The following is a 16035-nucleotide window of genomic DNA, read 5'->3' on the forward strand; positions in this document are numbered from 1 at the left end:
TTTCCTTAATTTGAGAAGGGCATACAGTTTTTATGTTAAAAAAAAGAACAAATTTTTTTTGACACAAATTTCTTGAAGCTCCATTAGTGTCGAAATAATTCTACACTTTTATCTTTTACCCATTAATTCACTTATGTGCTCAACAAACATTGCTGAGATTCTGTCTATTATAGCTGCTCCTCTGCTAGGCTGTATAGATATAAACAATAAGTGAGAAGCACTTCTTGCCCTAAAATATTTCTTAAGTTACTCATCAGTAAGTCTTTTTAAACATGTGACTTTTCTTCATGTCAGCTGATATCCCCCAACACATCCAATCATGCTTGGCACAGTGTCTTGAACAAAGTAAATAATGCTATTTATGATTATAAACTAGAGGCCCGGTGCATGAAAATTCATGCACTGGAGCGGGGGGGGGGGGGTCCCTCAGCCCGGCCTGCCCCCTCTCACAGTCCGGGAGCCTTAGGGGCGGGAGGCAACCCAGTGATCAGGGGAAGGCGATGCTCCATCACACCTCTGCTGCTGCCAATGCCAGCAGCGCAAGCCTCGACCAGCCCTGGTTACCTGAGCCTCAGGCGACCCTGAGCGGCTGGGCAGCCACCATCCAAGGCTTGCCTGTGCCTCAGGCCAGCCCTGGGTGGCTGGGCAGCCGCCATCTGAAGCTTGCCTATGCCTCAGACTGGCCCTGGGCAGCTGAGGGCTGAGGGGACTGGGCACCGCCAACTTGTGGCTGTGGGCACCGCCATCTTTGCAATGGTGTGAGAGTCAATTAGCATATTCCCTCTTTATTAGATAGGATAAGAAATTCCCCCCAGATCCTTCAACCTCATGGTATGGTCACTAAAATACAGAAAGGAAAGAAAGGAGAATGTTTGGATATAGTGTTTATACTGCATGAGCTTTTGTGCATTAAGTATTATCTTTATACTAGTGTTCCCATTGCAGGAAAAATCCTACAATAGGGTTTCCTGCTGCACTCTACCCCGCCCCGCCTCCGCTCCTCCCTTGTCCCCCAGCCCACCTTCTCCGCCAGCCCGCCCCACTCTCCTTCTTTCTCCCCCGGCCCCGCCTCCGCTCCTTCCTTCTCCTCCCCCCGGCTTGCTTGCTTCTCCGCAGCTTTGCTCCCTTCAGCATCTCTTGGCTTCTTTCTACGCTGTCTTGATATGCAAATTAGCCGCCATCTTTGTTGGGATAATTTGCATACTCATCCTGATTGGTTGGTGGGCGTGGCTTGGTTGGTGGGCATGGCTTGGGCGTAGAGAAGGTGCGGTCAGTTTGCATATTTGTCTCTTATAAGGTAGGATACTGTTAACCTCAACACTTTGGGGTATTTGAATTAGCCAAGATAGTCTGGGTGCAATATCTAATCCACCCAGTATCCTAGTGGTTCAATGTAATGCATGTTTCCTATACTCTATTCCACTCAGCCATTCAGAGAACCAGGCTGTTTCTGCAGAGTGGCTCTATCCTTTTCTAGGACTACAAAGTCCCCACATCAATTATCTGTTTCCAGGGACCAGATAGGGAAGAGAGGGACAGAATTCTGCATCCCCTCCATTTCACATTAAGCATTTATTTATTGAATTATTCATTCAACAAATCCCCTATTGGTTCACTTAATACATTAGCTGAATTAATTGAATATTAAATTTACTAATCTAAGCTGCCATTGCTTACCTATAGATATTGCCCAGAAAAAAATACAAATCTAAAACAGATTCTCTATTGCCAACTTCCTTCATACCAGTTTTATTCTGTGGTTCTATAAATTTAGTATCCTAACGTAATTTAATTACTCTAAGATTTATTTACTACTAGAGGCCCAATGCTTGAAATTCGTGCAAGGGTAGGTCTTCCTTCCCCTGGCTGCTGGTGCTGGCTTCCCTCTGGCACCCGGGACCCAGACTTCCCTCGCAGCCCGGCTTCATCCAGAAGGTCGTCTGGAAGGATGTCTGGTCTAATTAGCATATTATGCTTTTATTATTATAGATTTAAGATGTGGATTATTTTATTTCCCATGACAGTGAAAAAACACACAAAATATTGGTTTATTCTCTATGTTGTGCTTTTCTAATGAAGCAAAGAAGAGGAAGCTGGTCTTCATTTAGACTTAAATTTTAAAAACAAATTATTTCTGATCGAATTTGTCTTTCATCACTTAGGAGGGATTGAAATGGCAAGACTTCTGATTCCTAATGTTAACTATGAAATCTGGAAAACTTCTCTCTTAAAAAGAATGGAGCTGATAGAGTAAGATGTTAGATATAAAGTGCAGGAGAGAAATTGTACTAAAGATAAAAATTCAGCATTATAAATTTATGAATTATTTGTAAAACCAAGAAATCAGACTCTCTCAGCCTGCAACTAGATTTAGAATCAGAATAACCAGAACCCCAGAGAACATAAAAGTTTACTATACAGATAAATGTCTTATGAATTAACTCTACCTTCAATTAATATGAATGTTTTATGAATAGTTAGAGTTTCTGGGCCTCTTATCAATGGGGCCAAATGCCCTAAAATTTATATTTTTTTAAAAAATTGACTTAGACTCTAATTTTGCTGTATTTTTCAATTATCAAAGCCAAGTTGTGAGATCTCAAAATTTTCATTCTTGCTCACTCACTTATAAAAATTGTTAGAAAATTATAGGTAGTTTGATTTTTACATTACTAAGAGCCTGCTTTAAAACTGTTGATATTTTGTTGTTTTTGAATTGTTCTAAATTGAAAATCTGTAAAACTTGGGCCGCTGCATACCCACCTAAGACAGAGCTGGATATAGGAATGAATGACCTTTTCGTGGATACCTAGGGTCAGTTCAGCTTTTGAAAATACATTCCCACTCAGAATGTGTTTCACTGAATTAAATGAATTTAAAGTAGAGAATCATACAAAGTTGTAGAAGAGAGAGTTTCATTACTGAAGTTAAGAAGAAAATTCTAAAATCACTGAGTTGAAGGAGAGAACAATAAATAAAGTGGCAATATTTATACATTCAGTCATTTAGGTTTTACTTATAATTAGTCATATACATTTCAAATTATGTACATAAGTATACGTCCACATTTAATATCTTTATATATTGTTTTGCAAAACCGAAGGCACATTCACAAAGGACTTAGCAGAGTATTTGTCACTGAGGAAGGACAGATAAATATTAATTGTTAAGTTCTTTGCATGTATTGTCTTATTTAACACCCACCAGCCAGTGAAGATACTACCATTACTGCTATTTTTGAGGAAGGAAATGAAAGATGAAATAAGCTAAACAAATTTTTTTTGTTCATCCACTCCTACTAGTACTGGGAGTTCAGGTGTCTCTTCTTTAGCTTATCTTTACCTGACTTTCTTTTCATGGTCCATTTTTTAGCAAAATTTATTTCTGGGCAAAGGATATAACTTAAAAAGCAGACATGACTATTTATAGGCCATGACATATATCTGTTTCAGACATGATTATGTCTTTATAGGAAATTGGAAAACGTGCAAGTAATGTGAAATAATTAAAGTATAGGGGTTTTATCAGCATCCAACAAGGAGAAGGCTCAAAATGCAAATAGGGGTTGTTTGGATTCTAATACGTTCTTCTTGAGAAATAATATGTAACAGGTTTTAATGATCATTCAGATTAAAGTTAGACCTTCCTATATTCTTATTTCAACTAATGCCATATGAAATCACTTCCTGTTATAGCTGCCATTTCCATAAATGCCAATATTTACGTTCCCCACATTTTAAAAAAATCACAGCCCTCTTAGTCTCAATGTACTCCAATTTAGTGCCAGGTTGCCAGACGAAACCCTGAAATAGCACCTGGCCACCTACCTTAATTCATAGACCAATAAAATCGAGAGCCTTAAAAATGCCATCACCTTGTTTGACGGCACTAAACTGTGAAACCTGGAAGAATGTAGAAACCAGAACAGGCTGCTAAAATGAAGTCATCTTGCTAAAGGGACAATTTGTAATGGGGCATTGTGCTGACAGGTCTGCGAGCCTATAGTCTCAAGTCGGTGTGTACGTTTGAGCTCAAAATAGACCCTGTGTGTGACAAAAACAGCATTATCCTCAACAGTTGAGGGAACTTGATGGATGTTGCTTCTCTAAACTTTGGAAAATTAAAATTGAGGCCCTATGGAAAGTCTATTCATGCAGCATGTTCTGTTTTTTTTTTAAAGAAATGCCAATGTATATAGAAAGAATGGTCCACACGTGTTTGCTGAACATGAAGGGTAATCTCTATCTTTATATTCCATATTTTTAAAATAAAATATATATTGTCTAACATAGGGTTGTTTCTTTTTGCCTCCTGATCATTGAAAAGGTTTATCTCAGTTTAAACTCTAAACCATATTTTTTGATGCATTGGTTAAATTAAATAGTGTTGCCCCGAAAATCTGAGTAGAATTGTTTATCTAGAACCTGATACATTGTTGACCGAAATAGTATTGAGTGGTTTCAGGCATCATAAAGGTTTCTTCTTTTGGTAATGCATATTTCATGCTCTTAGGTGTAATCTATATGATCAAAGTACATTAAATTTTCACTTCAATTTTTTTTAATTGTCACACAGAATGATGCGTGTGCAAAAAAAAAAAAAATCTCTCGTTTTCAAATATTTGTGCATTCTAAATGTCCAGATGCCTCAAAACCAGACATGCTTCATATTAATTGATAGATCAGACACCTTTTTTCATTTAATAACAAGATTCATTTTCCTCAGTGTGAGAATTTGTCCCGCCGGTCTTCAGCAGCCATCCCAGGTAGGTGAGGACCAGGAAATGAGATTGTAGTCCCGGCTCTACGAAATTGGAAATTGGTTCATCCCTCTGAATTGGCTTCCCTGTGGGGAAGATGTAGGGCTCAAAGTCAGTAGTAATAATTCATATTTACTGAGAGCTTATTATGTGTCAGGTGCGACAGCTCTCCAAGGTCACTGCTAATGTTAGCCCCCATTGTATGGATGAGGAAAATTGAGATGCAGAAAGATTAAATAACTTCTCTGAAATTCTCAAAGATAGTAAGGAAGGAAGCCTGAATTTGAGCCAAGGCAATCTCCACAGAACATGCAAAACTACAACTTATTCTGCCTTCCCAAAGTACTTTCTGGCTACGAACAAAATAAATGATTCTACATCTTGCCTTTCTATATTTGTTGTTTAAATGTTTTTGCTTGAGTTAGGAGTGTGTCTTCCCATATTTTCCTATAGTTAATGGTTTATTTAAAACTGTACATGTAAAGTACATGTCACTATCCCAACAGTATGGGTAAAGGAAACAAGTTTCAAAGGAGCACATTTGCTTTCTTTTGGATATCTAACTTCCACATGGCAGAACCCAGGTAGCTTCAAAATCAGACTTGTTTTATTCCGAAGCCAATTACCCTTCAGTAACATAACTGAATGTTTACAGTCATTATGTTTAAAGACATCTTTAATTAAAAGACAAGTAAAACACAAGTTCCAGAACTCATATCTGATGAATTTTAAAGGACGCTTCTTAACTGCCTTCTCTTTCAATGCTCGTGTTCCTCCCACCTAGCAGGAGCACTCTGCACAGTGTTTCATTTACAAGATAATGAGCAATGTAGTCTTTCTTTTTCGTCCTGGATAGTCAGCTGCCCCGCAGAAGAAGCAAATCGGTGAGCATTAAAAACAAATGAACCGTAGAGGTGGGATCTTCTTTGTTGACAAAGCAGGTCTCAGAGAGAGGAGCTCAAGTCCTCTGGTTAAATGGAGTAGTGACCTTACCAGAAATTCCAAAGCAGGAAAGTCTGTCAAAAAAGAACATCACATCCTGGAAACCAAAGCACATGGATCTAATTCTAAAGAAAGATTATTTAATAAAGATAATGGCATAGTTTGTTAACTATTTGCATAAAACAAACTATTAAGTTATAGCTTTATCTCTATTATATACACAAACAAATTCCACATGGATTAAAGAATTAAATGTAAAAGTTAAACCAAAGCCAGGAAATCAAAAAAGAAAAAAAAAAGCTAGAAAAAAATATTCATAAAACATTTATTGAAAAAATTTATTGAACTGCAGAATGGTCATAAAATACATTACTTCAAAACAATAAAAGAATTCATAATGGGTAACTATTATAGACATTTTCCCATCGAGAGTTTTAAATTTTATATGGCTGGAAAAAAACACCATAAATAAAATTAATAGTCGAATTTAAAAATTTCAGAAAATATTTGTTCATATAGGAGAAAAGAGCCAATTATCTTAATTTGTAAAATTTTCCTCAAAACAATTTAATTAAGAGTCATCTCAGAAGAAAAAAAATTTAAAGTAGTAATATATTAAAAATAACATCGTACCAGGCCTGGGATGAGGATGACTTCTACTTATGGAAAGATGTAGTAGATACATTTTTTTTCCTATTCTACCATGTAAGTCAACTAAAAATTCTGGACAATCTAATGTTTAAAAATAAGGAAGAAAACTGAAATGTGGAGCAAAGACAGACCAGCTAGAAACCGTGGTCTCAAAGAATGGCATGGGCTGAGTTCCCCAGGATTTCTTTTCTCTCATATATCCCAGACTTATAACTAAAGAACCAGCAGCCCAGAAACAACAATGGCTGCAGGAAAAGTCCCAACAAAAGATCGCTCTCTATAGCAAAGGGCAAGGAAAGTGGCAGCTTATCAAGACAAAACTATTAGACAATAACTACTCTACTCAAACAATGCCCAGAGAAAAATAACCATGACCCCCTTTGCACCCATGGCAGCAAAGACAAGTGGGGAGCCTACACTTCCTCCCTCACAAGGCCATAAAGAGGTGACTTGACACCCCTGCATGGGTGGTGTCTCAGGGTGTCAAGCAGGGAGTTGGGACTGCCATTCCCTCTACCCAGTAACAAGACCCCTTTGCAGTATAAATGGAGATCATATGAGAAGCCTGGACTTCCCTGCCCTCCCTTTTCCCAATGGGATAGCATCAGAGGAGGCATAGTGAAGAGTGACCACCACTCAGTACAATGAGGCCACCCCCGCCATGGTGTCAGTGGCTTTGGATGTGAATTCTCTGTCTCCTTTGCAAGTAAATAAGGCTGCCTAACAACAACCATGTCTCATTCTTTTATTTTTAAATATATTTTATTGATTTTTTTACAGAGAGGAAGGGAGAGGGATAGAGAGTTAGAAACATCGATGAGAGAGAAGCATCGATCAGCTGCCTCCTGCACACTCCCTACTGGGTATGTGCCCCGCAACCAAGGTACATGCCCTTGACCGGAATCGAACCTGTGACCCTTGAGTCCGCAGGCTGACGCTTTATCCACTGAGCCAAACCGGTTAGGGCCCATGTCTCATTCTTGACTGGAACAAGCAGTGAACCCCTTGAGTTTGGTAACACCTGCACACACACTTCAAGAAACTTTTAAACGTGGTGACAAGTCCATTGCCTCCGTGGAGTACACTCTTCCATATGAGCACATGTCTTTCTCTAATCCATTTTGAGACTAAACTTACTAGTAAGTGGAAAAATAAGGCTTAAGGTAGACTGGAACAGATTGTAGCCAGAAGTCAACTAGAGAACAAAGTTCCTCACAAGATGTGGGGAAAATAGGAAAAAAATAATTGTGAGGAGATGAATGTTAACTGAACTTAGTGTGCTGATCATTTTGCAGTACATGCACATATTGAATCATTACATTATATAGTTTAAATGATGTTATATGGCAATTATATCTCAATAAAACTGAAAAAATAAAATGCCAGAACAATTAATTAACTTAGGGGAAACAAAAAGAATATAATCAAAATGAAAAAAAAAAAAAGATTAGGATAAATATCCAGACTAAATTTTACAGAGGTAATAAAGAACACAAGAGAAAAGCACAAAAGAGACAAACAGGATGTATTATAAAGAGTTTAACAATATGTACAGTTGCATCCTAGCAGAAGAGCAAGAATGGAGTACAAGAAATATTTAGTGATAAGAATGAGAATTTCCACTACCAATGGGGAAATCAAATCAGAAATTTGAAAGCATATGCCAATAAGGGTTTTTTTAAAGGAAAAAGAGCACAACAAACCATAATGGAGTAAACAAAAGTGAAAACAGAGAAAAATTCTGAAGACAGCCTGAGAAAAAAAGCACAGAACCTTCAAAGGAGAGAATAATACGAACAGCTGAAAATAGAAAAAAGAAATCGGAGGATAAAACAGCAGCATCCTCAAAGTCTGAAACAAAATAATTTCCAACCCAATGAAGCTGTACTTCAAAAATGAAGGTGCAAGAAAAATATTTTAGACAAACCAAAACAGAAAATTCATTATTGCAAACCCACATAAAGAAAATACTGAAGGGTGTTCATTATTCAAAAGAAAAATGATTCCATCTGGATTTATTGGTAATGCAGGCATCATTGAGTCATATTGTAAACCACTATACTGTGATTTTATGAATTTCTTCTTCCATCTAACAGTTTTTGCTTTATAAATTTTAATGCCACGTCGTTCAGACCATAAAGACACATGGCTGTTATGTCTTCTTGATCAATTCTGCCTTTTAACATTGTGAGTTATCATGCTTAGTCCAATTGAAGGCTTTTTCACTCAGAATCATATTTAATCAGTTGTTACTGTTGCCACTCCTGGTATGAATATGGTTTATTTTTGTCCATTCTTTTCTGGGTAATTTGCCTGTGATATGTCTCTAGTAATAAAAATAAGTGTACTTGGTTTTTTAAATTGGATTTTTTATTTATTTATTATTAAATTTATTGGAGTGACATTGGTCAACATGAACATACAGGTTTCAGGTGTGGGTTTCTATATTATAAGATTTGTATCTTGCACCATGTGCCCACCACCCAAAATCAAATTTTTTCCTGTCACCATATATTAGGTCCTCCTTCTCCCCTCTTTCCTTCCCTCTGGCAACCACCACACTGCTATTTGTGTTCACGAGTTACAGTTTTATATCCCACATATAAGTGAAATCACATGGTTCTTAGCTTTTTCTGGCTGATTTATTTCATTTAGCATAATGTTCTCAAGCTCCATCCATGTTGTTTCAAATGGCGCTATTTCATCCTTTCTTAAGGCTGAATCGTATTCCATTGTGTATATGATTTTGAGGTTTTCTGGTATATACCCAGAGAGGGATTGCTGGGTCTTATGGTAGCTCTATTCTGAATTTTTTGAGTAATCACCAGACTGCATTCTATAGTGGTTGTACAGTCTACATTCCCACCAGCAGTGAATGAGGCTTCCCTTTTTCCACAGCCTCTCCAACACATGTTATTGCTTGTCTTGTTAATAATGGCCACACTAACAGGTGTAAGGTGGTACCTCATTGTAGTTTTCATTTGCAGTTCCCTAATTGCCAGTGAGGTTGAACATCTTTACATATATCTATTGGCTGTTCATATGTCTGCTTGGGAGAGGTGTGTTTTCAAGTCCTCTGCTCACTTTTTGATTGGGCTGTTTGTATGTTTGGTATTGAGTTTTATGAGTTCTTTATGTATTTTGGAAATTAAACCTTTGTCAGAGCTACTGTTTGCAAATACCATCTCCCATCTAGTTGGCTGCCTCTTTGTTTTATTGTCAGTTTCTTTTGCTGTACAGAAGCTTTTTAGTTTGGTATAATCCCATTCATTTATTTTTGCCGTTACTTCCCTTGGCTTTGAGGTCAAATTCATAAAATGTTCTCTATAACCAAGCTCCAAAAGTTTGGTACCTATATTTTCTCCTATATAACTTACTGTTTAAGATCTTACATTTAGGTGTTTAATCCATTTTGAATAAATTTTTGTACATGGGGACAAACTGCAATCCAGTTTCATTCGTTTGCATGTGACTTTCCAGTTTTCCCTGCACCATTTATTGAGACTGTTATGTTATATGGCAATTATATCTCAATAAAACTGAAAAAATAAAATGCCTTTACTCTATTGTGTGTTTTTGGCTCCTTTGTTGAAAATTATCTGTCCATATACATATGGTTTAGCTGGGCTCTCTATTCTGTTCTATTGATCTGTGTGTCTATTTCCCTGCCAATACCATTCTGTTTTGATTATTATAGCTCTGTAGTATAATTTGAAGTCAGGTAGCATGCTAACTCCAGCTTCATTCTTTTTTCTCAGGATTGCCCTGGCTATTCAGAGTCTTTTGCAACCAAAAGAATAAAATACCTAGGAATAAACTTAATAAAGAATGTGAACATCTTTCCTTTGATCATCTTGTCTTTGATAATCTTTTCCCTAATCTCTTATTATGTTATTCTAAAATACTGAAAATTACAAAGCATTATTAAAAGAGATTGAAAAAGACACAACAAAATGGAAAAATATTCCATGTTCATGGATTGGAAGAATTAATATAGTTAAAATGGCCATATTACCCAAAGCAATATATAGATTTAATGCAATCCCCATCAAAATTTCAATGTCATTTTTTAAAGAAATAGAATGAGAAATAAACAGATTTGTATGGAACCTTAAATTGGATTTTTAAAATTTTGCCTTTTAATGTGAGGGTTTAACTCATTGAATGTATTATATTTACTGATATGTTTGACTACTGCCTGCCATTTCTCTGCACGTTTTCTATTTACTATATATAGATTTCATTTTTCTAGTGACAGTTTGGCCAATTTGTTTTATTTCTTTTGTCATCTCATGGATTAGAAACTATATAGCTACTTTTTTTTTCTAGATGCTGCCCATCAATTTTTACAAATGCACTTTAATTTGTCTTTCAACATCAATGATTAAATTATATCTACACTGTTTTCTGTTGAATAAGACATTCATCATCTTATATCTACTCTCCTTACCACCTTTTATTGAAATTTAGTTTTAGATTGGGTCTCTGTGTTTGCATTATTTGGGAAATCTTTTCTTACACTGCATTAAATTTCAGTTACATTGTCAAAAATTGTTTATCCTTACAAATTATTTTCTTTGCTCCTCATCCTATATAATAAAAGCCTAATATGCAAATTGACCAAACGACAGAATGCATGGTTGGTGGGGGAACAGGGCCAGCGAGTAGGTTGCACCAGGCCATCCAAGGCTGATGCCAGCGGGCAGAGGGAGGGGACAGCAATTGGGGGGCAGGGCCAGCTGCTTGCTGGCCGGTGCCATTCCCCCACCCCACCCCCGATCGGCCTGCTGGTCGCCTCCTGCAGAGGGAGGCTAGATTGCAGCTTAGGCCCTCTCCTTAAGCCATCAGTCGGACATCCCCCAAGGGATCCTAGACTGCGAGAGAGCGGAGGCCGGGCTGACGGACCACCCCCCCCCCCCCACCCCGAGTGCATGAATTCTCATGCACCAGGCCTCTAGTATTATTATATTGCATGTCCCTTCTTTTTTTTTTTTTTACATCATTTTTTAAATTAAATCTTTATTGTTGAAAGTATTAAATATTTCCCCATTTCTCCTCCATTGACCTTCTTTTTGTATTTTTCATTTCACCAGATTCTGTTGTTGAATAATTTTGTTCAGAGACAATGAGTATATATTTTCTAAATATTGGAATTCTGAAAATAGCTTTTCTTTGTGAATATGTATTGCTTTCCCTTCACACTTTAAAGACATATTTTGTTTATCTTCCTACACTGTGAGTTTCATATAAAAAAATCTGATGAGATTTCTAATCTCTTTCCATGATAAGGAGCTTTTATTCCTTTTTTTCCTCATAGTTTAGAGATTTGGGAGGATCTATTTAGCACTCTCTGTTAAGCTATGAGTCTTTCTTAATCTAGATGTAATTTTTTATATCCTGCCTTTGATCATATTTTTCCTAATCTCTCATTATCTTATTCTAAAATTCCTATTAGGTTGATCCTAAGTCTGGCTTTCCCGTTTACCATGTCAGTATTCAGTGATCTTACCTTTTCTATAATACTTCAGCTGTGATGTGTTTTGTTGTTGTTGTTTTGTTCCACTTTCTGAAAGATAACCATTTCTGTCGATTTCTAATTCAGTCTTTGTGGTAGCTCAAGTTGCTACAACAAAATATTATGAACTTGGTGGCTTAAAAACAACAGGAATGTATTTTTCACAGATCTAGAGGCTGGACATCTGAGATCAGAATGCCAGCCTGTTTGGGAAAGGGCCACCCCGGCGGGGCTGTTTTATTATTCTCTATTACTTCTGGGGTCACTGTTCTGATTTCCCCCCTTTTTTTGCATATTATTGACTTTGCAGAGGTTCTTCTGCCTATTTCACTTCTCGACTTCCTAGGCCTTCTTGTCTTTGACCTTCTGCTAATAGTTTCATATTTGATGACTCTGATGGAGACCTCTTAGGAATTCTCTCCAAGTTCATCATTTTTCTGGAGCTTTGATAAAATGCACTGGTCTTATTACTATCATGTTCCACTCCTTCTCTCTCTCTTTCTCATAGTTGAATACATCAAAATGCATAGTCTTTGGGGTTTTCTTTCTCTTTGTTTGATTTCCCTCTATTTTCCAGTATGTTTGGTGCAATAAACTCCATTTAAAACAAAAGTTAAACCTTTCTAAAGATACAAAATAAAATTAATGATATCATACACTGCTGGTAGAGATCTTGGGTATCAGTCCTACAGATTTCATTGTCATTCACATGAGACTCTTGTGTAGGATCACCTCAGGTTTCATCAATACAGACACAACAATTTGGAAGCTGGGGCAAATTACTTATCCTTTAAGGTTTTGCACAGTTGATCAATGAGTGGCAGGAAGTCTAGATTTAATAGAAACTACCAGCAAGGAATCACTGTCACCAACATCCATCTCGTGACCACATCACACACCCCCCTTGTTAAGTCACCTAATAGCCATTACATCTCTGAGAAGAATTAAGTGATGGGAATGATGCTGCCACAGCCCTGCCTGGTCAGGCAGGCAACATTGTTCAGAGTTGTAATTTGCAGCCTTCTTTGAAGGGAGCAGTGTGACAGGGTTTCAGGGACCAGCACATTAAAAAAACTCCCAACTGCACTTCAATTGTTCCCCATTTGAGTCTGCAGCATTTCAATTTCTCATTATTTCCTCCTTGTTAGCATTTTCACCTAAAAGATACAATGTAATGCTGCATCTGTGATTAAAAATGGGGTAAGATTATTACTCAGGAACTAATAATTTTAAAACAAAATACAGTAGTCGGTATGCCCCTGTTATAATCTAACTACATGGACTATTTCCAACTGAGCATTAGCCATGTGTCCTGGGATTTCCCACACATTTTCTATGAATTTCCAACAGCATTTGTTGTGCTTTTCTAGTTATTTCATTTCTTGTGTTTTCCCCTAGTATGTTGTGTAAGGGAATTTCTCACAGCAGACAATATGCACTCTAGCTTTGCAAAGTACCCATACTCAATACATGTGTGCTGAATAAATAAATTAATATTTGCAGAAGGGATTTTTTTGCTCATCATAAATCAAGGTCATGATTTAAGAATTTATATTTGGTAAATACACCTGGAAATTTCCAATAAACCAGCAAGTATCTAAAATTTCACATCCGAGAAGGCTTGTCTTCATTATTTCAGAATCTATTTCACTACTTCACAGTTTAGAAAAGAACAGACTCCTCCCCTCCCCCTAGAGTCACTGCTTTATTTGCTTTTAGCATTTCCTTGAGCTTTATCAAAATGCAAAATGCTTGCCACACTAACCAATGGCCTTTGCATGCTGGCAAAAATACCAACTGTTTTATAAGAAGGAACTTAGATTGAGTGAAAAATAATCAACACCATAAAAGGCCCTAATGATTTTGTTATTTAGTGTCAGTGTTGCAAGTGATTAAAAACAGAGGGATAGAGACTGATTGATTCATGGCTTTCTTTTTTTTTTCTTTTTTTTTTAAATAAGTCTACAAAACCTCATCATTTCAACCAAATGTTATTCTAGGGATTTCTGTCCTGTCTCTAATGCTTTTCTTCTGCACAGTACCTGAAAGGGCTTTGCAAGTTGTATTTTCTTATTTTGTCTGGGGAAGGAAACTCCTCTCTCTACATGTTGCTTATGCTTCTCATTTTCATTTGCTAAAAAGAACTCCCCAGAGCAGTAACGATGAAAACAAGCACCACTGCCATGGCTGGTGTGGTCCAGTGGGTTGGGCATCATCCTGTGCACTGAAGGGTTGCCAGTTCGATTCCTGATCGGGGCACATGACCAGGTTGTGGGTTCAACTCCTGATGGCAGATGTGCAGGAGGCAGCCAATCAGTGTTTCTCTCTCTCTCTCTCTCTCTCTCTCTCTCTCTCTCTCTCTCTCTCCCTACCTCTCTACCTCTCACTCTCCCTGTCCTTTCCTCTCTCTCTAAAAATCAATAAAGTTAAAATTTAAAAAAGAACAAGCACCACCAACAAAATAACACTTGTGTGCTAAAATGCACCTCATTTCATATTTATCTAAGCCCAGAGAGCACATCTTGGTCTACTGTGTCTCGGTTAAATGAACGAATACCCAGATTCAACAGAGATGAGCATGCATCGTCTGCTTTCAATGTTCCTACCCTAGAAATATGATTTTTTTAGATTGTTGGCAATGATGCTCCTTTGTTCAGTACAAGATGCAGGAGAGTTTGTCTCTGAATAGGAAGAGCTCTGTAACAATTAGTGCTACATAGTGATGAGATGGACTGCCTCCATAATTCATAAATTCTATGTCTCCAGAGTTGTTTGACAATTCCTTACTGGAAAAAATGTGGTTAAACAAGGTGATCGAGTGTCTTCTCTTATTTTTATTAACTTTCACCATGCCTGCAGTAGGAGGTAGAGAAGATAAGGATAGGAAATATACATCTAACAATCTCACTTCATAAACTCAAGGGATTTACTCTCTTGCCTGGTAGACAAGGTAAATAGAGGGATAGGTTCAATGTTAATATCATTGGTACTGACCACTGTTCTAGGAATTTCAAAACTAATGAGAAGTGAAGCAATCTGGTTAGACATTAAGTAGAAACTAGTGCAACAAAAATGATATAAATTCACTGGGTCGAGTTGAAGAAACCATATTTCAGGTGGAGCAACACAAAGAACCAAAAATAAAGGAGGAAATGAGCTTTGTGCTCAAGAAAACCTGTTGGGGTATATTGGGAAGACAGTGTACATGAATAATTTTTACTTCTATTTATCTCATCCCAATAAAAGAGGCAATACAATTTACACCATTCTGAAATATCCACTTTGGGGCACTTTCCCAAAGCATTGCATATGGGTAAATATCTCTCTACATTCCACCCTTTGAACTCCCCTCCCTAGCTCCAAAGTTGTAAAGGATGGAACCACCATTGTTCATGAAAGCTAATTGATCTCTAGTGGAATTTGTTAAAAAGATTCCTATACCAGTTCATTGCATAGTCATATACAACATAATTGAACACACAAAAAGCAAAAACAATAAATAATCGCTGAATGGGTGAATAAATTTTACTCTGTTTACAAAAGGAAGTATTTGTCCCCTATCTAAATATGATCAAAATACAGTAGCCATTATCTGCTATGCTTCCTTGTTATTTGAAGGATTAATTAGCTGGAAAATGGTACGTGCATATTTTAAATGCAGGAAAAGTGCTGCACATCCGATTATGGTTTGGTTTGTGGTGCTCATTTTCAGCTTAAAAAGAAATAGCTTGGTTTCTGAAAGTAACTGGCCTTTGAAATCATATTTTGCCGGCCACAAATTGGTGTTAGTTTACAATGCTGACTTCAGAGGTTAACTATTGAAGGGTGATTCAATAGAAGTCTGTGTATAAGAACACTATAATAAAAAGCAAGTCACAGAGATCAGATTCTCATTAGGAAAACCTCCGTCTCTTTATAATTTCTGTGAAACATTGTTTGGAGTAACCTTTGAAATCTTGATGGAGAAAAAAACAAACCAGGCTTTGGCTGACATTTACAGGAAAATCAGATCCTTCATCACAAATGGAGTGTGTATAATGAATGAGTGTTTTAGGGCAGACAATGGAGGGAGTTCTTCAAGTCTGTTTTACATCAGCTAATGTTGGCAGGTAATGCCCTCATTGCTGCCACTGTTTTGTTAAGAAGGAAGAATGTGGTGTAAATCCCC

The sequence above is a fragment of the Eptesicus fuscus genome, chromosome 19 (assembly GCF_027574615.1).
Source record: "Eptesicus fuscus isolate TK198812 chromosome 19, DD_ASM_mEF_20220401, whole genome shotgun sequence".
In the NCBI taxonomy this organism is placed as follows: Eukaryota; Metazoa; Chordata; class Mammalia; order Chiroptera; family Vespertilionidae; genus Eptesicus; species Eptesicus fuscus.